The sequence below is a fragment of the Plectropomus leopardus genome, chromosome 5 (assembly GCF_008729295.1).
Source record: "Plectropomus leopardus isolate mb chromosome 5, YSFRI_Pleo_2.0, whole genome shotgun sequence".
In the NCBI taxonomy this organism is placed as follows: domain Eukaryota; kingdom Metazoa; phylum Chordata; class Actinopteri; order Perciformes; family Serranidae; genus Plectropomus; species Plectropomus leopardus.
The window spans coordinates 27,522,933-27,547,459 of record NC_056467.1 but is presented as its reverse complement, the minus strand read 5'-3'; the positions used below and the strand labels follow the sequence as shown (position 1 = coordinate 27,547,459).

Sequence of the window (24,527 nt, the reverse complement as noted above, 5' to 3'; positions counted from 1 at the left end):
AACAAACATACTGCATCAAACAAATTCTATTTTAAAACCCAGGTCGGGTCGGCAATAGGCACAAAAATAACTCATCTGCTCATCGAATTAGAACGAAGCAGCATAAAGCACAAAATACAGATTTGTTTTAGTTTTTGTGGACATAAATTCGAGATTTCTGTATGTATAGGGGCTATCAGAGACAACTGCGCTGAGAGAGAAAATGGTGACCATCCATGAAGAAAAACTGCTTCACAACAATCAGTTGGTCACTTGGTAACACCACATGCTTTTGATTTCTGCAGTGTCCTCAACTTATCACACAAAGTCTAGAGCTGTGCTGTCAACATTTGAAAAAATAGGGGGGTGTGTGTGTGTGTGTGTGTGTGTGTGTGTGTGTGTGTGTGTGTGTGTGTGAGAAAGTGTGTGTGGGAGAGGGAGAGAGAGAGAGAGAGAGAGGAGGGGGGTATGCAGCCCAGCTTTCATGTCCAATAAAGTGTTGTAATTGTGACAGCTACCCATTAGTTCTATGTGTGATAAATCACAAGATGACAGACTGCAGCTTCAACTAAACATAATGCTCCAGGCTAGAAAATTCACCTCTCCTTTTGTTGCACTCAATGCTGCAAAGTTAACAAAAAAACAAAATAACGCAGGTATGAAAGGCTCACTGACTGTAAAAAATAAAAGGAAAAAACTATTTATAATTTACATGTAAATATAAAATATAGTGGTTTTTACTTTATTGGCAGAGATAATATTATTTTTGAAGTTTTCTATGATAGAAACAGGTAACTGATTATAGCGCTGATTATATTTTATGTTCAGTTAACCTGAAATCATTTCTATTGCCATGTTCTGAGCCACACAAGATCATGGAGAACATAGTCTTTTCCATCCACAATGTCTTTTTCCCTCAAAAGCGACCATTCCCTCCCTAGATGACCGTACAGTTCTCGCAACAATTATTGCTTAAAATACACAATATCCCCCTGGAAAACTCCAGAGGGACAGAGGCATTTCATTGTCTCATCTCTGTCATCGTTCTGCCCTCGTACGCTGCAAACGTTAGTTCAAACACAACAATCATTTATGGAATATAACAAGGTCCAGCTGCAACTTACATGTCATCTTTTTTTCCAGCAATTTGTCCTTTGGAGAATAGCTGTGCATTTGGTTCACAATGAAACAACAACAAAGGCGAAAAGACAAGCAACAGATTTTTCATTTGTGATCACAAAGGGAAGGTTGTTTCCCCCCTTATCATGCAGAGAACTAGTGCTGTGGCTGCTTCTCAGAGCTCATCAGCACGACAAAGACAACTGGGAGAATGCAGCCTTGTTCTACAAAGGTTAACCTCGGCGGGACCTAACAACTTCAGACTTTTCATTTGATGACTCCACCAAACACTTGCCATGGAGGACGGAGGGCCCCTGTATTCCCTTGGATTTAACCTCTAATATCTGAGGTCATGCAACCTACTACGGCCAATGGCAGCACTCGTTAGCTCTGTTATATGAAAAAAAAAAAAAAAAATTCCCAGAGAGATTAGATTTTTAATGGTTCTGATGTGTGTTAAGTCTGCCCAATAACACAGAAAGAATATTTATATATACATAGATATATATATATATATATATATATTTCAGTTTAAAATAAATTGCAATTTTTGATGCCAACCCCTTAAATCTTTTCTTTTGTTGTGCTTCAACATTGTAAATCCTTTTCAGTTACACATAAATTTACCTTGCTTTAATATTTTACACAATTCACACAGATACTTTTGTTTATTACTTAGAAATTCTCCATTAATATATGACAACAGAAATCGATATATTAGTGGGATGTAGCGTGAGACCAAAATCTACTGCCAGCATGAGTACTACTCCATCGCTTCACTCAGAGGTGTGTGTGCATGTTAGTCTTACAACTTGCCCAATCAGAGTGCAGAGCTGGTCTAAGCTGTGTGCAGGGCCTCAACAATGACTCCCAGGGGTCCTACTCATGCTTTAACTCCTCCAGTCTCAACTGTTTGTGAACTGGAGAACACTAGACATGGAATCTATTTCACCTAACTTAATTGGTTTGATCGTGACCTCACGTGATGGTGCAGTATTTAAGGCATTAAATTTAGGACAAAATTGTAAAAAAAAAAATAATAATAATAACAATAATCCTTAATTTGGGGTCAATTTAAAATTTAATATGACTTAAACAATGGGACTGTTGCTGACTATTAGCCCATCTGTATTTATGAGCTGTTCATGGATTTTATTATTTATTATTGTGCTGTAGCAATAAACTATTATCTATGCCGTTTTCCTAAAGCCTTTCCAAGCATTTCTCCATTTAAAACCAATAGTCACACAATTTACTGGGTTAATGTTACTACACTATAATATAGAGGATGCTACAAAGTTGAATATGGACTCACCTGTATTTAAAAAGGAGGGGGGCTACAGTCCAAATCCCAACCATAACAAATCTACATTTCCTCTCTGCGCCTTTAAATACAACCAGCATCTATAATAATGTAACCCGCAGCCTATTCAGACATGAAGACAAGGTCTGTGCACATATTTAGTCTTCATACAACAGAGCACTTTAATCTATAGCTCTTGATTCGAAGAGGAAGTCTATCCGTCTTCATCCGTTATTTATGTACCTATCTCGCATCATTTAGGACGCGCTGCAGCCATGCCTATTCCTGAACCTGCTTTGAACGCCAACTGTGGACTTTTTGATCCCTTCCTAGCTATCAAATTCACACAGAGCGATATGAAGGTGGTCTACAAACCCTCCAGGCGGCTAAAAAAAACGAGGAGCAGGTAGCCTGCCGTGCTGCACCGCTCACGAAGCACCGTGTATCTCGCCCCGTCCGAGGAATAACGTGCGGGTAAATGGGCAGCTTTGTCACAAAAAAAAAACCAAAAAAAAAACAACAGCATAAGCAAACGGTGCAAACGCAAGAAAACACATACAAATCTGTCTGTAGTGAAACTGATATCGGCTCCCTGCATTAGTTCTCCGCCTATGCTCCGCTACTGCATGATGCTTGTGTGCCGCTGTTTTTTCTGCAACACTGGCAAAAAATATCACTAAAATTAACCTTACCATTCTGAAGACACATCCAATGTAGCAGGCCTGTCCCGTTGACAATTCACCAATATAGTCTGAGATGTCCCCAAAAAGCCCTTACGCTTCTACTTCGTCGCCTTCTTCTTCTTCCCTCCCTTTCGTTTTGATAGTACCCAGAGCAGGCGAGTGTATTTCCACTGTGCACGACACGGTACGGCAGAAAAAAATCCTCCTCCTCCTCCTTCTGCTGCTCCAAGGTGCTGCTGCTGCTGCTGCTGCTGCTTACAGAGCTCTCACAGAGGTACACATGGATGAGAGGCAGCCCACCAAGGTGCCCATTAGCATGCACACACCTAATTGAACCGCCGTGAAAATCCTTCGGGAGAAATGTGTGAAATAGTCCCCGGACACACAGTGGGAGATAAGGTGACACGCCAGCCGATATACTGGTGAATGACAAACTGCGTGGTCCCTCACGATTTACAATTACGAGTTTGGAGCAGGGATGAGTGTGCGACTGTGCGTGGTCGCCCCCTTCGGTACTGAGCCATAGTCTCTCCAAATATCTGCCTGCCTCTGTTTTTCCTGTCCGTTTTTTATCCTTAAAAAAATACCAAGGCTATACAATAATCCCATAGGGATTAATATAAAACAATGCGCAAAGTGTGGGCCTCGACATTATTGACCTTATACATCATATTTTGGATTTTATTCCTCCATATATGAAAAGCATTTCCATCTCAGGTAATATACAAATAGAAATTTTGGAAGTACAAAATATTTAAGGAGGGGAGTTACAAACTTACATAAGAGTATTAGGGCCACATGTGAAATATTTAGTTATATTTAGTGAGTTCTAAATTTAAAGGTCCAGGGTGTAGGATTAAGGGCCATCTATTGACAGAAATAAATTTTAATATTCATAAATATGTTTTCAGTAGTTTATAATAGAAAATAAGAATAGTTGGGTTTCTGTTACCTTTAATGAACTATATATGGCTGTGTAGGGAGCGGGTTTTCTTCATCGATGTATTAAGAAAGCCTGGATATAGCATGGAGACGGGGCCCACGTTCATTCCCATGAGAGTTGCTCTGTGGCGCATGAAGCAAAAAAGGCTCTTTTTCCGCAGTATGAAAGTACCCAGATCTTCCGCATAATGGGGCCCATAGACAATGCACACTAGAGACTTCCAGCAGACCAAGCACAGCGGAGTGTGCTTGAAAGGGTAACTTCCACCGCCGGACTGGTTCACTGCCGGTTTATCATACTATTAGCTTGAATGGCGGTCAAATAATTCAATCTTGTGTCTCTTTTAGACTTTGCAAACATTATCAAACTGAATGGATTAAATCTTGATAGTGAAATGAGTCATTTCGCAGAGGTTTTGATGCTCACTAAAGTTTATCTACTGATTTATAGATGTATCTTTCCCAAGGTAAGTCAACAGGAAAAGGTCTTTCTGGGCAGCATAGCATCACATGGCGGACCTGGACAGTGTCATTTCAGTTTGGTCACTATGACAAATTTGCTTGAAAGTCTGGCATTCTTCCTGGGGGTTTGGTTTTCTTCCAACAAGTTTGCCATGTTGTTGTACCATAGCCAAGTACAGACAAATCAAAGACAGGCTCTAGGCCATGTCCGGTTTTTGCAAGGGCTATCATAGTTCACCTGAACACTGGGTGCTCAGGAAAAGTTTCAGTTCTGCAACCTCACTGCTAGGTGGCACTAAATCCTGCACACTGGACCTTTTAAATCAGAATTATGAGAATTAAGTAGGATTTCTGGGTTTTATGGGTATCACAAGTGCTAAACTATGTTAACTGATATGGTGTTTGTACTCGGGTATGACCTAGGTGCTTGATGGTCCCCTCCTTCAAAATTTTAACCAAGACCCATTTTTGGTATCCTGAAAATTAAGTCAGAATTCTGACTCTAGAACAATAAATTAGGGTTATGAATCACCAGAGGCACCACAATATGATATTATCATAATCATCCAGTCATGATACAATATAATAGCATTTTAAAACATTTTGTGATATTGAGTATTGGAGTAATGTAGATTACAAATTATGACCTTTTCTCAACTGTTAATTATGTGCCAAAAACACCTATTTTATTTAACAAGAAACAGTAATTAAGATTTTTCACTTTAATTTCAGCCAAACTTATCAAGTGAACTAAAACTGATATAGTGGGCTATAAAACAGTTGTTTGTATTTGTAATATTGTCAAGTTATTTAATAAAAAAAATCAATACTTGGCATCTGTAATGCTATACCATATACATTATTCCCCCATCCTTCTAGAATTACTATTCTGACTTTATTCTCAATATTCTGATTTTAAAATCAGAACTCAGATAAATTTTTCACATGGCCCTCATCCTCTTCCATACAAACATGATTGTATGAAGGAAGTCTAAAGTCTGACTAAGTCAAAATTAAGACCTAGTATTGCATAAATATAACTATTTTTACTATGTTATAACCAATTAACATAATCAGTCAAGAATTAGTGCTGCATGTAATGGTATCCCATTAAGTCACAATATGTAAAGGGTGCCATATTTGAACCCAACCCATGTGAAATTACCATTATCTGTTTTATGGACGTTTTTGACTGCTTTAACTAACTATGGATTATTTCCTAAAAGAGCACAATAAACAAGCTTTTCAACAAAAATTCTGAATATGAATGATCATTTTTAGACACTAAGTCATGATTAAAAGAAACAACGACATGCTAAGTCCTAGTTTTGATGTGCTTAGTCAGAACTATGATACTAAAATAAAGGCAAACAAAATTTCTTTTTAGTTTTTTTGTTTTAGAAAGATAGAATTACTGAGATTCCAATTAGGATGTTTTTTTAGCATTCCCAAATGCTAACCAGTTTATTAATTTATCTGGCAAGGAGAGGCTGTTATAATTTTTGTTTAAATCAGGCTTTCTTTTCATCAGTAATTACATGTTAGGGGTAAATGTATATTCAGCCGTAAGTGTTTGACTTGGTTGTGTATTCTTAACAAAGAGAAGAAGTAACAGCAACATCTGCTTGATATTTACTGTGATGTTTAAGCCATCTTCTAGTTAAACTGTAAGGTTTTTAGTCAAATAGTCTACATGGACATGTTTTAAAGCACCATTATACTATTAAATATTTCAGGATGTGTTTGAGCAACCTCTGCTCAAACCTGTGACACCAGAGTTTGGTAGGGTAGCGAGGAAAATGACCATCTGTCTTGTTCCATCTGACAACACTTTTGTCTGGCCACGTTCTGATCCTAAATCCATTGCCATATACTTATCTGAAATTCCTAGTTTCTTCTCGTGGGTTAAAAAGACTGGTCAAGAGTTCCTGGCCCTGGAAGTGTGTTTGGTCACCCAGAGAACAAGAGAGGGGCCATGTGTGGCCTTTAATTCACTGCATTGTCTGCCAAAAGCTAATCTTGGCCAGGCTCAGAGTCTTACTGCTCACAGCCTGTGAATGGATGAATGAAAAGTTAAATATGCTTTCAAATGTAAAACTGAAGACTAGCCCGGTATTGTGGTCATGTCATTGTGGGGATGTGAGATTTGCCGTTGACCCAGGCAACAGCAGAGAGGGGGCCAGTTTCAGTTTGTGAAGCTGCATTCAGGCTCATGTTGCAGGTGGTAGGCTGTAATTCACTGGTTATGCACCACTTTTCATGTGGGCCCAATGTGCAAAAAAATAAGTGATGCAGGTAACATCTTGTAGCCCACAATGGTAGTCGTGGGCTACAAGATGTTGGTAGATGTTGGTATGGTTGGTATGGTAGATTTTAAAGCCACGTTCTACAATGTGACTTGCATGATACACCAATTAAGCTGTTTTGTCATCCAGACACCAACAAATTCCAATTGGGCAGTAGTGTGATCTTAACCACCAAATTTTTAAGGAATTTTGCTATTTAAGCTAATTCACAAACTATCTCTAGAACACTTGTAAGAGCCAACTAGGTTGCTTAACAAACTAGACATTAAATGTTATTAATTATGTGTACATCAGGTGTCACTGTGCTGGTATCTGGGATTCAGCAATATAGGTTAGAAGGTCACTTCCGTCAAGTGTTTGACCCCAAAGAAGAAATAGTTTTTGACTGCCCTAGCACAGAGGATTTGCTTGTCATGCTAAGTGTTGTGTGTTGGGTTTTTTTATGTTAATGAAGAAATTGACTTAATTCACAGTTATGCATGATGGTGTTAATTCATGGGATGATTGTTCTGTAACTAAAGCCTGCAGATCCCTCTTTGAACACAACAAACATCACAACAAACCAAAGCAAGAACATCAGCCAGATCAGGCTGGGTTAAATATCTCAGTAGTTGCAAGTTACAGATTTGGTTCCTACACGGCCTATCATTAAATATCTCTAATCCTTATTTTCACAATAACAATGCATCAGCAGCAATCTGCAACTTTAAATGAATATGGGCCAGGGTCTCAGGGTGGGGATGGGGGCAATAACCTCTTCCCTTCCTCTCTTCCCACTATTCCCAGCGCCCTTGCTTGGACCCAACCTATCTTTGAACTCAGCCTTCATGTGATCTCAACTACATGCCTATACATTTTTATGAGCAGAAGGCTTAAAGTGAGAGGTCAATGACCCCTCTCTACTTCGTAACCCCCTAGAACTTGATTTTGAGGTCAATAACACACCTGTAAAGTTTCTTGACCAATGCTTGCTGGTTTTGACCAAAAAGAAACCTCCAAGGCTGAAAAATTAAGCCAATGTAGAAGTGCCAAAAACGGCAGTTGATCGACTGGCCACTTGTAGCTGGTACCAAAATAGAGTAAACCCCCGTGGACCCCCGTGTTAAAAAATTACCAACTTAACAGCAAAAATAAACATGTTTGCATCCTCGTACAAAAAACACTTATGGTCTCTTTAGCCAAATTCAACATTCATGACAACTGCTTGAGTAACAGGCTGGCTGTGCTCAAAATTCAAGTAAAATTTTGATAAAACACAATTGCAAGATGACATTTCCACAGAGTGATATTTTGCGACTTCTCTTACAATGTTACGCAACTTTCCTCTCACAATAACATTCCAATAACCATGGCAATTGATGTTCAAAACATTGCCAGGTTTATTTCTATTGCAGCCATTTAGTAGAGCCAATGTAATATCGCCATAATTTCTTTGTCTCATATAAGAGTTAAGAAGATCTCGGTCCCTTCCTCCATCCATACGTACTGAGTCATGTTTTGTAGTATGTCATGTGATGTCTTTGTTGTACATTTCCTCTTCTTCTTTGGGTTTGGTGGTGCTTGGCATCCACAAAGTCACATGACCGCCACCTGGTGTTACACATCATATGAGCTATAAAAGCAAAAAAAGTGCTTCCACTGCAGTTTTGCGAAATATGCCTTTTTCAAGTCACCTAAAATACCACCTCATGCTAGCATAATTTCTTTTTTTGTGATAAACAGAAGTTTTCTTAAATTTACATGTTTCCATTAGGCATATTTTGTATTCGCAATTTCATTTTGTGTAATTTGAGGGTTAATGGCAGCGTGCCTTGTGAGTCAGATCCACCTCTTGCTCTTTCACAGCTCCAACCTCTCGCCCAAATAAAGTCACTTCTGGTTCTAAAAAAACAAGATGGTGAAGACCGAAATGCTAAACTAAAGGTTTCAAAACGGCAGTCCATAAACCAATGAGTGACGTCACAGTAGCTACATCCATTATTCATACAGTTTCATGTTATGACGCTATCACTGTGACAAAACCTGTCCACAGAAAAACACATAAATACACGGTAAAACACTCAAGACCACCTCTTTAGTTCTCGCTACAATAGGTGTAGCTGTTACTACATTTTGCAAGGATGACAAACATACAGACTCATAAGGTGAAAACAATGCCAGATGATGATAATGACATGATCTGTAAACATTTTGACACTGTGAAAGGGGCCGCTCATAGTAGCGAAACCTAGAGAAATTATCACCTGAATCTGCAACCCTCCTTGTCTTTAGAGATCTTTAACTGCTTTTAACTTCATTAATAAGCTGTCCAGCCCACAACATTGCTGTTTTGGTTCACTGTCACAGCTCTCAATCTCAAGCTCGTCATTCTGACTGCAGCAGGCAGCTGTTTTCAGAGGAAGAGATTGAAAAACCCACTGTACTCTACCTGCTCAGCAGCATAAACAGAAGACAGACAGAGTTAGAGAATAGCTGGTGAACAAACACAGGGTAGCATTTAGCAGCTAAAGAGCCAGATATTTCTCTCAGGAGTTGACCAAAAACAGAGCTAAAAGGGAGTGAATCTTGGACAGTTTGCCACATAAGCAGAAAGGAGAATCCAAATGAATGATAATGTTGCTTATATCTACTGGGTGTGTAAATAAGCAACTGTTTGCTGGATGTTTGCCGTATAGACTTAAAAGGTGATGATATTCCAGTGTTGTGTTCACAACTTGTTCCTGCTGCCCCCAAAAAGCCAAAAATTCTGTCACTGAGGGTTTAAAGTAAAATAAAATGCAACATTAATGATCTGAAACTGGGACACTGCAGCAGCAAAGCAATAAGAAAAAGCTCAGAAAATAGAATATAAATAAGAATATAGAATTAAAACATCTTTGAACACACATAGATAACAGTAACAACTTTACCAGACATAAAGCAGCACTGCATTTCAGAAGTATAACATATCCACAGTAGAAACTAGCTAGCACTTAGAGTGCAAGCCCCTGCCAACACTGTACATTATTCCTGTCACTTAATTTTTAATTGATTTCTTGACCATCCCCTTAGGATCTTGAATTAAGTCTGTAACTCCATTAGTTTCAATAGTTCAGTAGTTATGGCCACAAAATATACTGTCCATTGGAAGTCCTACACCTGAATCTGACAATGTGCTGGCAGTCACAACTACAGAGGCAAAAATACCTGAGGAAGTAGGCAGACTAAGATGAATGAAATATTTATACAATATACTAAGGATGCCCTGCAACAGTCTGGTGACCTGTCCAGGATGTATCCCGCCTCTCACCCAAAGACGGCTGAAATAGGCTCCAGCCTCACTGCAACCCTTAAAGGGACAAGCGGTTACAGACAATAAATGAATGAATGAATGGATATACTGAGGATATGAAATTGATGCTCTGTGGAATAAGCTTCAAAACTAAACAAAAGGGAGAACAAGGAGCTAGACATCAACAAATATATTCATATCACAGCTGTACAGCTGCTCTCCTCATCAAAAGTCCAGATGGCCATACAGTACCTGTTCAGAGATGAGACACTTATATAATGTACAATGTGCATGGTTGTCTGCTTTCATAATCACCGTTATAATTAGAACCAGATACAGTATAAGGAGAAAATGTTTAACTGTGTTACATCAGAGCTATATCTCTTCTTTGTCATAGCGGATTTAACATAAGATCAATGACATTGCAACTGTTGACAGAATTATTTCATCTGTGTTAATGATATAAATGATAAATAATTTAAATCCATGAAGCATTTTCAATTTTTTTCATCAATAGCATATGTTAGATTAAAGTCAGTATGTGAATGACATACTTTGGTGGCTATAAAAATGTGAGATTTCAGTTTGCAGCACTGTGTTCTTGTAACACCCAAAGCAACAAAAAAAGTGTTTGCTTTTGAATCAAGGCTTAGTGCTGTGACTCAAATTATATGCCCCATAAAACCCCTAATTAGGGAATGCCTGGCAATGCTGTACCCCAACTCCCTGTCTTCTTTTCATTTTCCTTTCACTCTCCTATTTCTTTGTTAATGACTTCCTCATTAAACAACACAAGCACACTGCATGTGGGGTTCTCCTTTCTTGATATTAATATTTTTTATGCTGTAAAGCAAGGGTCCCATTGTTGTAAAGCATCTAGTCTACAGTATTTAGCCACAAATATAGAGTTTGGTCTGTATTTTAGCTTCTATTATGCTAATTTTTTAGGTTCATACTTGTATTTTAGGTTTTTTACTACAAAATCTTTACATGTTTTAATGTTCAAAAAAAATGTTTTTGCCCTCAAACTGTTGGCGCTGGAACACGTATATTAACACTCTTTCTGAAAGCCTTTGTATAATGCCTGTCTCTCTAAGCACTCCCTCAAAACAGCCCAGTCTGCTCTGATTGGTTAGCATTTCCGAGTATTCCATCTTTTGGCATCTCCAAGCCCCCAGATAGAGTGCCAAAAGTGGAATTACAACATCCGGTTCAGTCATGTGATGCCCACTGGCCGAGAAAGACTTCTTTCCTTAGACTTAACATCGAGAAAGAGACTTCTATAAATCAGTAAATAAATCCATGGGCATCACTACACTCATTACAGCTAGGGAAATGCCAGTAACGGAGTAAAGCTGTGTTTACTACCGTGAAAAAACCCTAACAAAAGCTTCTATCCGGTGTTTATTCTATTCGCCTGGTGTCTCAGTGGATGCCCCATGTACAGAGGCTGTGTCCTCACCGCAGCGGCCGCAGGTTCAAAAAGCTTCTATCCAAAACCTTACCATTTGGACATATTTCAGCAGGAATATGATCCACAATCCATGAGAAATTAACAACAGTGGCCACCAAGATTACAAGTTTACCTGACATTAACTACATGTGGCAGTTTAGACTACATAATGTAAACACTCGTAGTAGTGTACCTGGAGCAAATGAACATATAAAGAAACACAGCACAATGAAAACAAAGTATTACAACTGTCTGAAGCCAGAAGCTTTTATTCCTAAATGGATATTAACATTATTTTTTCCTAATAATGTGGGTGTTATGTTGAAATAAACTATAGTAAACTTTGCATCATCTGCCAGATTTCACTGGCTCTAGAGCTGTGCTCGAACTACAGTTTGTGCTTTTGCATTAGAACACAAAGAGTACAGAAGCGTACAGAGAGAGAGCCGGCCATTTCATTTAAATTCAGCCCAAACTCAGATATAACATTAAGACTAGGAGGTGCTGATCGATTGTAAATCAAAATTCTGTTACTGTGTTGCCTATTTCTTGCCTGAAATGTTTTCTGAAAAATAATTTAGTGCACTGTTTGGCTGTGATACAAAAATTTGGGAACAAGAAGCGAGCGCCATATGGTTTCTTGTATTGAAAAAATGAAGAATGAAAATTTTTGATCAAACAGTACGGTATCAAAACTAAGCGGCGCCAATCAAATATGAACCAAGATTCTGTTACTGCATTGTCTATTGCTTGCCTACAATGTGTTCAGAAACATATCTTATCAAACTGTTTCACTGTAATTAAAAATGGTTTGTTATCAGATGGTAGCCATATTGGTTTGAGTGTCAAAAAGGACAAACTTGCGTATAATATCTCTTGCCAGAGGGAGCATGTATTGGTCTGGTAGGGAGCAGTGCATCATGGTAGTGGTGAGTTTTCTACCTCTTGGGTATAAGTGAACGCCATAGCCCCTTTTTTCTGTTTTAGCACCAATTTCAAAAGTATCTTCGTCTCTTTACTGCATCGAAAAGCCTAGTTTTATGAAAAGACCATCTTTCCAGCAGTGAAATACTTCTTTAATGGTTGTAAGAAAAAAAGAGCACATGCCATGAGAGTGAAAAATAACAGAGGCATACAACTGCACAAAAAATCCAATATGAAAGAGGTTCCCTGTAATAAGTATTGTATCAGGGGGGATTCTTAAAATAAATAAATAAGCAGGCTGTCCCCAGCAATGTTTTTTTTTCAGCTTTGAAACTGAAAAAGAAATGTTCAGATTACAGTTTGTTTTGTAGTTAAAAACAGAAACAGAAAAGCCCAGTTCCCTCAAAACTGCGAGCCACTACCACCAGACATATTGCTGGAAAAAGAGGACAAAATGATCAGCATGTGACCATAACGAGAAATTCTACTTGTGAAATGTTTTGGCATTCTGCATGCCCACTTAAACATGAGTAAGTATAGAATTCATATAATTTATTGGTTCAATGTCAGAACACAACAAAGGATTTCTAAGAACCACCAATATCTCAAATCACATGTTGCGATACAAACCTGAGGCAACAAGTATGTGATGTAGTGCTTGTTGCAGTACAGCAACAGTATCCCTGTAATAAGAGCCCCCTTATTTACTCTAAATCACCTTTCCAGCTCATTAGTCTTGATGTGGGAGCATGTTTGGCCCTAAAAATATTTGGTATTAGAGAAACTCTCAGCTGTGATGAACCGCCCATTATTCTTCAGCTTTATTCCTAAAGTGGCCACTTAAGAGTAACTTGGCCTGAGCAGAAAATTCTGTAAATTCAGACCCTGTTTAGGGTTTACATTTCATTTGGCTCTGCTGCCTCTGTAATGGCCACTTTTAGTGCTGCTAAAAAAAGATAAACTTTTTAGAACCTTCTCAGTTGTTAGGTGTTCTCTCAGGATCCTTGTGGTCACAGCTAGAGAAATATCACTTCCAAATGTTTGTTTGTTTTCAATTTTAGCATACCAGTTGTGGATTTTCTCATCAAATTGCTAAGCCAACCCCAGCTTCCATCACAACTTTCTAGCATGGCAAACTTTCACTGCAGTTCTTGGGCTTGTCAATTCAAGCTATTCCCCTCAAACTGTAATAGGATCAGGGCTCCAAGCTGCTTCCCCATGATTGATGAAAGATTAAAAGGATTGTTGAGATTGAAGGCACATTTAGCTCCCTGCTGAGGTCCAATTTCTTGTCCTTGTGCTGGTAGTAGGGCTGCCACCATGCAGATGAGAAGAACGCTGCAGTGAATGACGATAATGTGAAATAGTTGTGAGTAAGTCTTGGAGACATGGCAACAGGGACAAGTAGGCAATCATTTCTAATCGGACTATTCTCTTTCCTCAGGAGAACTGGTGAGAGTAATGCTCATGGAGGTGAGGGAAAAATAAGACTTTGGAAAGGAAAGGAAAAGTGTGAAGAAGAAAAAAAACTGATTGTCAAATATAATCAAAGTGTTGATTTCAGCTTATAATGAACATGTACTTGTTAAACCTCTCAGGAAACATACCAATTATCAACTTCTTTTCTTCTAGAAACAGTGAAAATCAGGAGCATTTCCATGTGTGCTAGCCTTGTCCTGTCATGCATAAAGGTTTGATCTACATTATCCATTGTGCAAGGATCATATAATGTCTAATTCTAATTTTAACATTATAATGTGCCTTTTAATCAAAATCTTAAATAAAAAATGTAAAGTTGAAGAATTTAGCTCAACAGAAATTTTCTTTGATACTCAAATCACATATAGTCAACTGTCAACTCTGTTGTCCCGCTGGGTATCCATGTCAGCTTGAATGTGTAGGAGTCCTCTAAGGTCATACTGCTAAATAAAGAAATGGCAATTGAATAAAATGAGGTAGTAACTTATCACTTTCAGAGAGTATGATGTTGTGCCGTGCAATTATGTGGGTCCTAACATAACTTAAGTGCCACGCTGTCATTACCATTGGAGAGATTCACTTGAGCACTTTATTAATGCTTTTATTGACTTTATAAAGCTGCAGCACATTGCACCGTCTGTCATTGTGGTCACATTGTGCTTCGTTTGATGATTTAGCTTGGGAAGGCTTTTTCGTCTCAAACAGAAATGCTGGTTGAATTTTGCCCTTGAAATTCTGTCATCCTCGTGACCTGAGCCATTACTCTGTAGAGGCATATGATCAGTGGTGGCCAACAGACATAACGACTGCGTGTCCGTCAAAATCAAGTTGCAGCTCTCAGCGCCCTGACTGTCTTGTCTTAATATGAGCTGAACGTTGGTGTCAGGGTCTAAGGTCAATTCACCGATTCAGCAGTACATTAAGTCAGTGCCTAAGCCAGCTCACCACTACTGACATTTATTAATATGTTGCCCTAAGCAGAAAATAGCTGTAATATGTCACCAGAGACGCCTTCAGAGGCAAGTTGTTTAAAAAGTACAGCAGCTTATGCACTGATGCATGCAGATATGCTGGGTGCTACGCAGATGAGATGAATTTTAAAGCAGGCTTAACTTGCAATAAATTGCACACACTTATACAGGGGTGGACACTCATACATACGTCATCATAAAGTAGTGCAACAATAACACACTTTTTTTCTTATCCAATTTCTGAGAATTGCAGAAGAGAGACTGGATACTTGTTGAGTCATCTGCAATTGATCGGGACAATTGAGAGAGACAATCTCCAAGTAGAGTGGTGCCTCATTCAGAGGTAGAGAAAAGCCCTTGATCAGTTCATGGTGTGTGATCTGAATATGAATGCATTCAGGATTTTTTTTTTGCTTAGATCCCACTCCTGAAGACCACTCAAAGCTATCAGCTACAAGCAGCGTCTGTGGTCTGACCTCATCTACTGTGCCGAGTTGGCTGAGTTATGACTGGCATACTGGGGGGGGGGCTACTTGCTTGTAAATGAGTGTGGTACATAACAGAGTCTTCATGTATGTCACGAACCACCCATCATTACTGTTACAGGAGTTGATTTGCGACACAGCCTAACAATTGGGTTATGATGCCGCAGTCCGTGGACACAGTAGGTATTGTAAGAACAGATGTATTCCAAAAATACAATACTAAAGCAAGTGTGTGTTTGTGTGTGTGTGTGTGTGTGTGTGTGTGTGTGCGTGTATGTGTGTGTGTGTGTGTGTAAAAAGGAAAGAGTCTACATACACTACTTTTTAGAATGGTTTTTATGAGAGCAGCAGCACAATAAAGCAATCTTAAAGTTTATAATGAAAATATGTTCCTTTAATGGCTAGAATAAAATTGTATTAATTTGATTTTGCTGACATTTCCCAAGAAGCACAACATAGATGTCACAGGCTATAGTACGTCACATCACAGCATGAGGTTTTACTAAAGGCTTTCATTATAATATAAGCATGAATCGTTCATTGAAGCCATGTGTCACATTGCCTGATGCTTAATAGCCAAAAACAACTTCCTACTGAGTTAACTTTCTTAATGTTGAATCAGTACTTACTGTGATATAAGTTAAAAATACCAATGAAATGCTATATTTTCAAATTAATATGATTTCAGTGAATATTTATTGTAAATATGCATGTCTGTATAAAGTTGAATAACCATTTTCTTTTCTTACATTTCAAATGTAGACCTATACTACAACCTAGACTACAGTTTCCAAAAGACAAAGACTGCAAACTACAGTTGGGGATCAGCAGACTTCAATATACTGTGTCAATATAAAAAAAACTGACTAGATTTCTCTGGATGCTGCAACACTCTTTCATACCTAAGTGACAGAATACGTGACTTTCACTTACTTCCAAAACTACATATACAACTGTCCCCAAAACAATGATGATTGATTTTAGTCACAACAGCCGCAGTTTTAAACAAGTCCCTATAAAATGCTCTGTTTGCTATAAAACTTGGGTAGGTTTAGACAACAGAACATCATAGTTTGGCTTGAAATAAGTATTTTTCTTACTACCATAACATACCTGTACATTACTCTACGCTGTTTTTAAAAGAAACCAACGTTGTGTTCAGGGTAAAAAAGAGTCCTGTGCATGTTTGACCCATCCACCGCCTCTCCCTTTTGCCCTATAAGAGTGTTCTTAATCTTTTGACAAGATCATGCAGACTTTGTTGCTTTTTGTACGACATGGCCTCACGTGCCCCACTCCAATAATAATTACTATAGCCACTAGAGAGGACCGTCTACCATATATGAAATTATAGGTCCTGATAAAGTGCTTGCAGAGTCCTACCTATATAGCAATTTTTTGGTGAGAATGGCCTGGGGTGAAAAACTTGATCACTTTAAATTATGAGGCATTTATCGAAAAGTATATTTTGATTTGATCTCCAATTCAGTAGGAGGGGAAGTGTTCATACCTGCTGGCAGACATTTATTTTGGCATCAACAGTAGCTTAGAGTTGCCTGAGTCAGTAGAGATGGGGCACTTAGCTCTAATGCAATCCTACTGTACTTGGTGGCTTAGGCTGACAAAACATGGAAAAGTTTACATTTAATTGTTGCCTAAAGTAGCTTAAACATAGAGCCAGCCAAAGTCTTGCAGGATCCGTTATTTCAAGAGGTTTTAGCCTGGAAAACAACCCCTGATAATCAACTGAGTGTTGCAGCTAAAGCCAGTCCAATCAGCAAGCTGGATAGTTGTTTAATGATGACATTGATCACAAGCATTGCAAGCATTTCAGGAACCGATTCCTATTTTGAGGAAAGTACATAATATTTTAGTAGCAGCTGCCATGTGTTTTTCAGTTTAAAAGCCTGAATTACTATCAAGAGTCAGCCTAGACAGGTGCAAGTCTGGTGCAGGGAGTATTAGCACTAAGTCATCTTTCAGAATTTAGAAACTAATCCAGACACATGTGAAGTCATTTTAATGCACAACTTTAGGGGATGCACTCAAACCAGGCAATGTCTATTAGCCTTCCCTTAGTTTAATGAGACAGCTTTACTTGTGCTAGCAAATATTTAATCAACAATACTGATATCATAGCATGAGTATTAGAGAGTCTAAGGAATGTGTTAAGCAGAATTCAAGCTTGCTCCACATGTTCATTGTTAGCATTCAGTGGAGTTATTAGGCTATTTTATAAATGGTTTGCCTAAGAGACTCAGCAGCACTCAAGACGAAGTGTCTCACTGCCGGTGGTTTTCACTGTGTGAATCAGTTATTACACTAAGTCATCAAGACAAACTCAAACCTTACAAGTCTCTTAAATTAGAATGCCAGCCGCCAGCAGATAAAACAGTTTTGAATATAATTTCTATAGTATGATTAACAGCCATTCTCTCTTCTTACAACTTCCTACTTTTAAACTATGAGGGGGCACTACTAATTGTCAGTTGTCAGTATTTTTTTTTTAAATTACCGCCAAAAATACCCATTAAGGAGCTCTGTCCTCTTTGTTGATTTCTGAGCAGCTCATTATTGTCTGAGCTTAATGAGGAGTTTGACATTAGTAGATGATGTAAGAACACCCACCAAGAATGCCATTGATGTCTCGATTTGAGATGATGCAATGAAATGCTTAAAAAAAAAAAAAAAAAAAAAAAATCAGAGGTCTAAATAGATCATCATTTACAATTGCCTACATTTTAATTGGTACTAAGGTTCTTTAATTGAAAAAAAAAAGATCATGTCAACATGTATAGAATATATGTTAAATGTCTAAATAAATTGTCAGAAAAAATTTATATATAGCACGATAAAAGGGAACTGGATGACTTGGATGTGCCATTTTAGAAGTGGAGTATTTATAATGCATACATACTATTAGCTATCATATTAATATTAGGATCTGATTTGTGTATATTATGATACTGGTTTCAATAGCTCTAAAGTCCATTTCTGCCTTCCAGAGAAACTGTAAGTATTAAATTGTAACTCTAGAGAAATAGTCAATATGTCATCGACAGAGATACCCATAAATACTACAGTTTAACCTTTAATTATCCAGGGAGGGGACTTTCCCTGCTGAAGATTATTCCAGCATACAGTGAGCAGATATATTGTAGTATGTGATCTATATTATGGACAGTATGTACAGATATCCAGTGCTCATACATCCTTAGCACTACAACCCCTGCACACAATTCTGTAATACAATCCAGTGGCACAAATAAAACACTGAGTCAGCAGGCAGGTTTTAGATATATTTTTTTCAACTGCTATGTGCAGAGTATTTTTATGCAAGATAACACACAAATTGAAACAAAATCCTTTCTGTCACAAAGTATTTCCTCGCTGCCTGCAGTTTACACCAATATGTTCTACTTTGGTTCTGTTATATTTTACATTTGACTCAAAACAAGGTGTGCTGCGAAACAAGAGACTCCTGAATTTCCAATCAGTTTCCCTGCATCAAATCCAATTCCTTCAACAACTGTAAGGTCTTTGTGTCGACAACTAGTCCGAGATTAGTAGAAACAACTATTTTTATACACAAAGAACAGCATCTACCATCATGTGAGTTTTGTACCAAATTAGCACCGATGCAGAAGAGCTCTATACCATTCAGTATTGACCAGTGAAGACTGTGTTTCCGCCCACCCACTTATTGCCTCCAGCACAGATCGTGTGAGATGACCCGGCATGTCATGAGACCCCCATCCAGGTCAGCACCTGTGAGTTTCCTCAGAGAGCGCCGTGCCTGATAAATGAGTCTGCGGTGACGAGCAGCTGATGGAGTGGCTAGCAAAGGTCATGATGCTTGGGGAAGCTCCATTCTGCTCTCTCATTTCAATTTGGACCAACACCACCTTTTGCAAATGCTTGATAACCTCGGCCAAAGGTCAGCCAGGTGGAAGCAATATCCATCATTTGGTTCAGACTCTACCTTCTCCATGAACTGGAGCACAAATGCAACTTGTAGATTGAAGCAACATTGGTTTAAAGGAGAACGGAAGGCATCTAATTTAGTGCAACGTGTGCCTGGCAAATTAGGTTGCATGCTGCTTGCACTTAGGTGTAGCTACTGACTAACAAGGCCCCACAGGGTGGTTAGTAGCAATAGATTGTGGAAGCATGCAGAGCATTTGTGTATTTGTGTTTCTTAATGTATATTACCTTTTCGCTTCCATGCACCCATCAAGTTTTATCACCACTTCACACACAGACGTTAATCATTCTTTAAGATTGCTTTCGATACCATAAAGCCTCTAATTTTTAAGGAGAAGCTACCTCTTCAGCACAGAGAAGCGATTTTTAACAGTGGAGAATAGGATTTTGGTTTTTTTTTTGGGGGGGGGGGTTATTCAACTACATGCAAAATGATATTTTGTCAGCTTTACACCTTTGCCACTGTGATATCTGCATATTGCTTTTTAGCTGTAATCTTCCGTGTTTACACTATATTTTCCTCTCTCTGTATAAAGTGTTTGTGAGCATGTGTATGCATGAGAAAGCCAACTGGATAGAGAGAAAGATACAGGAAGTACTGGGGTAAAAAGGAGAGGGTAAGTCCAATTTGTATGGCAGTCCAGACACCTTGCAGCACATATGGACACAGGGGACAATTGACCTGAACGCTGTCTGCACTCACCCATACTCACAATTGAAGATGGCCTTGATAAATGTCATCTTTCAAATGGTCATGTGGCAAACTATGGCCCCGTGGCCAGCCTGCACCTCAGAACGGCTCCGTAGATGGAGAAGGCAGGTGTGAATACTTTGAAAATAATGCCCTTTGCCACCTCCTGCAGTTAAAATTTGCATCACAGGGAACAACTGCAAAATGTCAGTGGTCAATCAATTCAAATAATCTTGGCTGCAGAATATAAAGCACAGCATATCCATGGTGTTGATAGAAAATGTAATGAAATGACCCCTTGTCCCCAAGAAAGAGAGTGAAAACTAATTTGCTTCAGTGAGTCAGTTTTAGGAAGGGAAATGTGAGGGGCAATTCATCCATGGAAATTAAACATATCCCTGGGGTAACGTATCTAAATATGCAAGGAAAATTGTTTTTTGTTTTTTTTTTTCCGTCTTTTTCCTTTCAGTGTTTTCTAGCGTTGTAAGTGGAACAACATGTAGTTAGGGGAGGCTGTTCTATTTTCATTTGTTTGCATTTAAAAATAAAATCCAACTTGGGGCAGTTGAACATTATTCACAGGATTTACAAAAGCACCATAAGCTATACATGATAACAGTACAGAGCTGTTGAACAAAGCCATTTTACAACGGCCTATTGAATTCTCCCCAAGATCAGATCCTCAGGTCATTAGGGAGCCCCGCGTGTGGCTGGCTGTGCATTCCAAAGCTAGCTGGGTACGATTGTTTGGCTCAGTTCTTTACTTCATTAATGCACATGAACTGCTCCCAGGCACCCTCGTCAATGCTAATGAGCATATTAGTTTGCTCCGAGGCCAGCCACTGTCTTTTGATCAAGTTAATATTAATCGAAGTTGCAGGGAACCTAGCACAAAAGCGGGGGAAGTGGAAGCTGTTGCATCTGTGGCTTTTTAAGTCAAAATGTTAGGTTCCTCTACTCTCTTTTCCCCACATCTGCCTTACTAAACCAGGTGATTAAAAAACAGGCAGCTCTGTGGTTTTCTTTGTGCTGGATTTTTAGTAATTTCTGCTGCAAGTGAATTAAACAAAAAGAGCTTTTTCTATATGCCCTTTGGTGAAAAAGAAGTGCTCTGTTTAATGGTGCCTCAGTTCATTAGCATTTGATTTAGAGCTGAGCTTTTGCAGACCTACCCTAATGCATGACTTCATTGTTTCAGATATGTTATATTTATGCCTTAAAGTGATACACTCACCATCTGAACTGTTGTCCAACAGAGGAGCAGGCACTCTAACTTGCTGAAACCAAATGCATGTGCCTTTTCACAAGCTCGAGGGGGCTGTGCCTAAGGATTGAGAGAATGAGTGTTTTTAAATATGTTTGCCAAAAAATGTTAGAAAATATTGATCATTTGGATGGCACCTCCACATGTGCCTGAATGTCGTCCTGTACTGCGACTTCAATGCCAGTGTGCATCTGTTTATACCAGTGAAATAAGTAAATAATTGTTTTTTTTTATTGTTTCTTTTTTTCAACTGTTAGAGACCTAGTTCATTTGAATACATGACTTCCACAAATACTGATAAAGTGAAATAATTTAAATTAGAAAGTAAAACAATTAAAATAAATTGTGAAAATACAGGAAATGCTTTCTTATTAAGATGTCTTGTAGAAGAATTTGAGAAACTCCTTTTAAAAACTAGAACTACAAGTGTAAGAAATATTTTGCCAGCCGAATCCATTTCACAAGATGTTCAGTAAATCAGTATGAGTTGTGGTCATGTTCTCAGTTCCAAACATATCTTAACCATGTTATGGGATATGCTACCTAAATACACTTAGGAACAAATGTTACTGAGACCAACAGAGACAATGGCAAATGAACATTTAATGTCCAGGAATTCACATTACAGTCAATACCACTGACTATCCCCAATATTTAGCACATTGAGCATACACAGTCCAGCCATGCATTAGGTTTCAACCTAGTGTCCCTACAGCAGAAATGTGTCAGGCAGCATCTTGTGTCTTTTGCATAAAAGCATGTTCAGCCTTTTAAAAAGGTTTCCTATATTAATGTCACATCCGATCAGTGTAATGTTTTCAGTTTTGCAGATATGACTTGTAGAATCAGTGATTATTTTACGAGGTGAGTTTGCCGTGAGGAGAATCATGAGAGCAGCTGGAAGAGTTTAGACATCATCTTATTATTACAGGCAGTTGTAGCATAGTAATTCATGTAACTGGCAAGTCTAAAAGTAGAGCACAACTGCAAAACATGGCACTTTCATATTATTTTTTAGAAAATGCTTTACTGTGAAAAATGCTTTCTACAATCATATCATTATAAAAACTTCTAAAATATTTTTCTCGTAAAAAAGTGTTTTCTTGAGCCAGTTTAAGGCAAATGCATGTATGAGCACATGATCAGGATGGTACCACATCCGCCTCTTTCTGAGACAGACGAAACCCTGTTGTCAGTATTAGGATCCATTGTTACTACTGTGAAATCAAGCTGCCCACAGCTCCATCTCTGTGTATACTTTTCCAAAATCAAAAAATTGTTGGTTTTGATGAATACACAAATGACCAGAAGTATTTTGATGTGATAGAAAAGGTTGTTTCATTTGTTTTGATTAGTTCTCCTCTAATGTCCTTCTCTTTCTAGTAAAATTATGTATTTTTACTTGACATGGATTGATAACAACTACAATATGAGTAAAAAGTCCTTCCACAGAGTGTGAAACACTCAATTCTTTGCAATCAGCCCACACGCTGCGAGTCTCAAAAGAGCAATATTGCCATGGGTGGGAGAGAAAATGCACCCTGAACACTGCACAGAGTGCCAGAAAATGACAGATCCATCTAAGTTCCTTAAAAACACATCTCATTAACAAAAGCAAAAATGACTGATTACTCACATTGCACTTTCATTTTACACCTACTCACATTCACAGTTGCCCGCACACAAGTGCACCCACACACACACCACAAGTGTGCTTAAAGTGATGACCACGAAGCAAAACAGACTGTCTGCATCATACTCGCGAGTTCAGAACATACTTGGCTTGTACACTGTGGCAGTTCTCTCAGATTCTGACAATCCATCTCCCACACAGTGAAGTGAAATATAATATTGCTAGAGGCTGCAAAGTTAGATACTTTGATTCTTGTAAGTCTTAAAAGAGTTATATATAGTTGGGGCTGGAGACAGGTAAATAAGCAAACACATATAGAGCAAATAAACACAACCAGGGGTGATCAGATGATGTCCAGAGAGTGAGCAGTCCATAACAGAAATGAAATGGTGAAGAAGGGAGTCTGAGACTAAAGGAGCTGTGGGTGATGATAGATGGGGGTGAAAAAGCGTATGGATCGGGCCAGGATCATAGGCATCCATCCCCACCTGTCAGACAGTGACTAATTTCCAAGTGGGAGCTGGGCACTAGCAAGCCGAGTGCCTCGGGTCAAAAGAGGCGCTTGGGTTACAGCAAGGTCCTCTGTGCTGGCTGGGAGATAATGGCTGGGAGCTTGCATGACACACCATACACACCAGCTTGTTACAGAGGCTGTCCCGGCAATATGGAACCACACATCTGATCGATCACACCAGGAGGCATCACTGTTGGTAATGCCGCATGGCTATTGTATGTGGAATGTCTCCTGAAAGTGGCTGAAGCAACTCCATCTGTAAGGTTTGTGAATAATGCTCCTGACAGAAATGTCTTGGAAGATAGCACGTAGGGAACGCATTGTTCATATACTGTCAAGCCTTTCAGGAAGATCGTACCAACATCCTATAGTCTAACTGATTGCAGCAAGAATGCTGCTGTACCCAATAAATGCCAAGTCATGCTGAAACACTAATCACACAGCATTTTGCTGCACTGTTTCTCTCTGACCATTTTATTTACCGTTGCATTCTCTATCATCATTTCCCGACATGATTTAAAAAGAAAATATTACTACAATAATTCTACTAGTATTACTACTAATGCTTCAGTGGTATTAACTGTAAGAGCCATTTAATCGCACATTTATACTTGGTAAAAATGTTTGCGTTGGCATATAACAGATTACATAGGCTCTGATATTATTCAGGTTTACACAGTAATTGTTGGACTATTATTTTGTAGATTATGTTTAAATTTGCATTACAGATTATTTCTGTGTTAGAATACAGGACAAGGTATTTACCACAGGTATGGTGCTATAATGCAGTTCAGTACGCATGACAAAAGAGAATGTGATGATGATGTACTTGAAGACAATGAGAAGTCTACTTAGTTGTGGATTGTTTTAAGTTTTTTGACCATGTCATGTGATGCTATGTTATGCAGCGTAGTGTGTAATAATGGGTATATGTGAGATTACATAGGAATAGGACATCCAATCAGTAGTGGACCAGATAAGATGTCATTTTAGAAGCACTTTTCCTGCTGTATTTTCATAATTTATTTCAAGTTTTTCCCTGCCTCACATGAGTACTTGGATTT

General features: G+C 38.6%; 1 protein-coding gene across 1 annotated transcript in view; it reads right to left on the bottom strand.

Moving 5' to 3' along the window:
• Positions 1-3,207, bottom strand: part of tenm4 (teneurin transmembrane protein 4) — a 195,079-nt gene extending 191,872 nt beyond the window's left edge. The window contains exon 1 of the mRNA XM_042486820.1: positions 3,094-3,207. The gene's annotated coding sequence lies outside the window, so the exon portion shown is untranslated. The remainder of the gene's footprint in view (positions 1-3,093) is intronic.
• Positions 3,208-24,527: the final 21,320 nt, after the last annotated feature.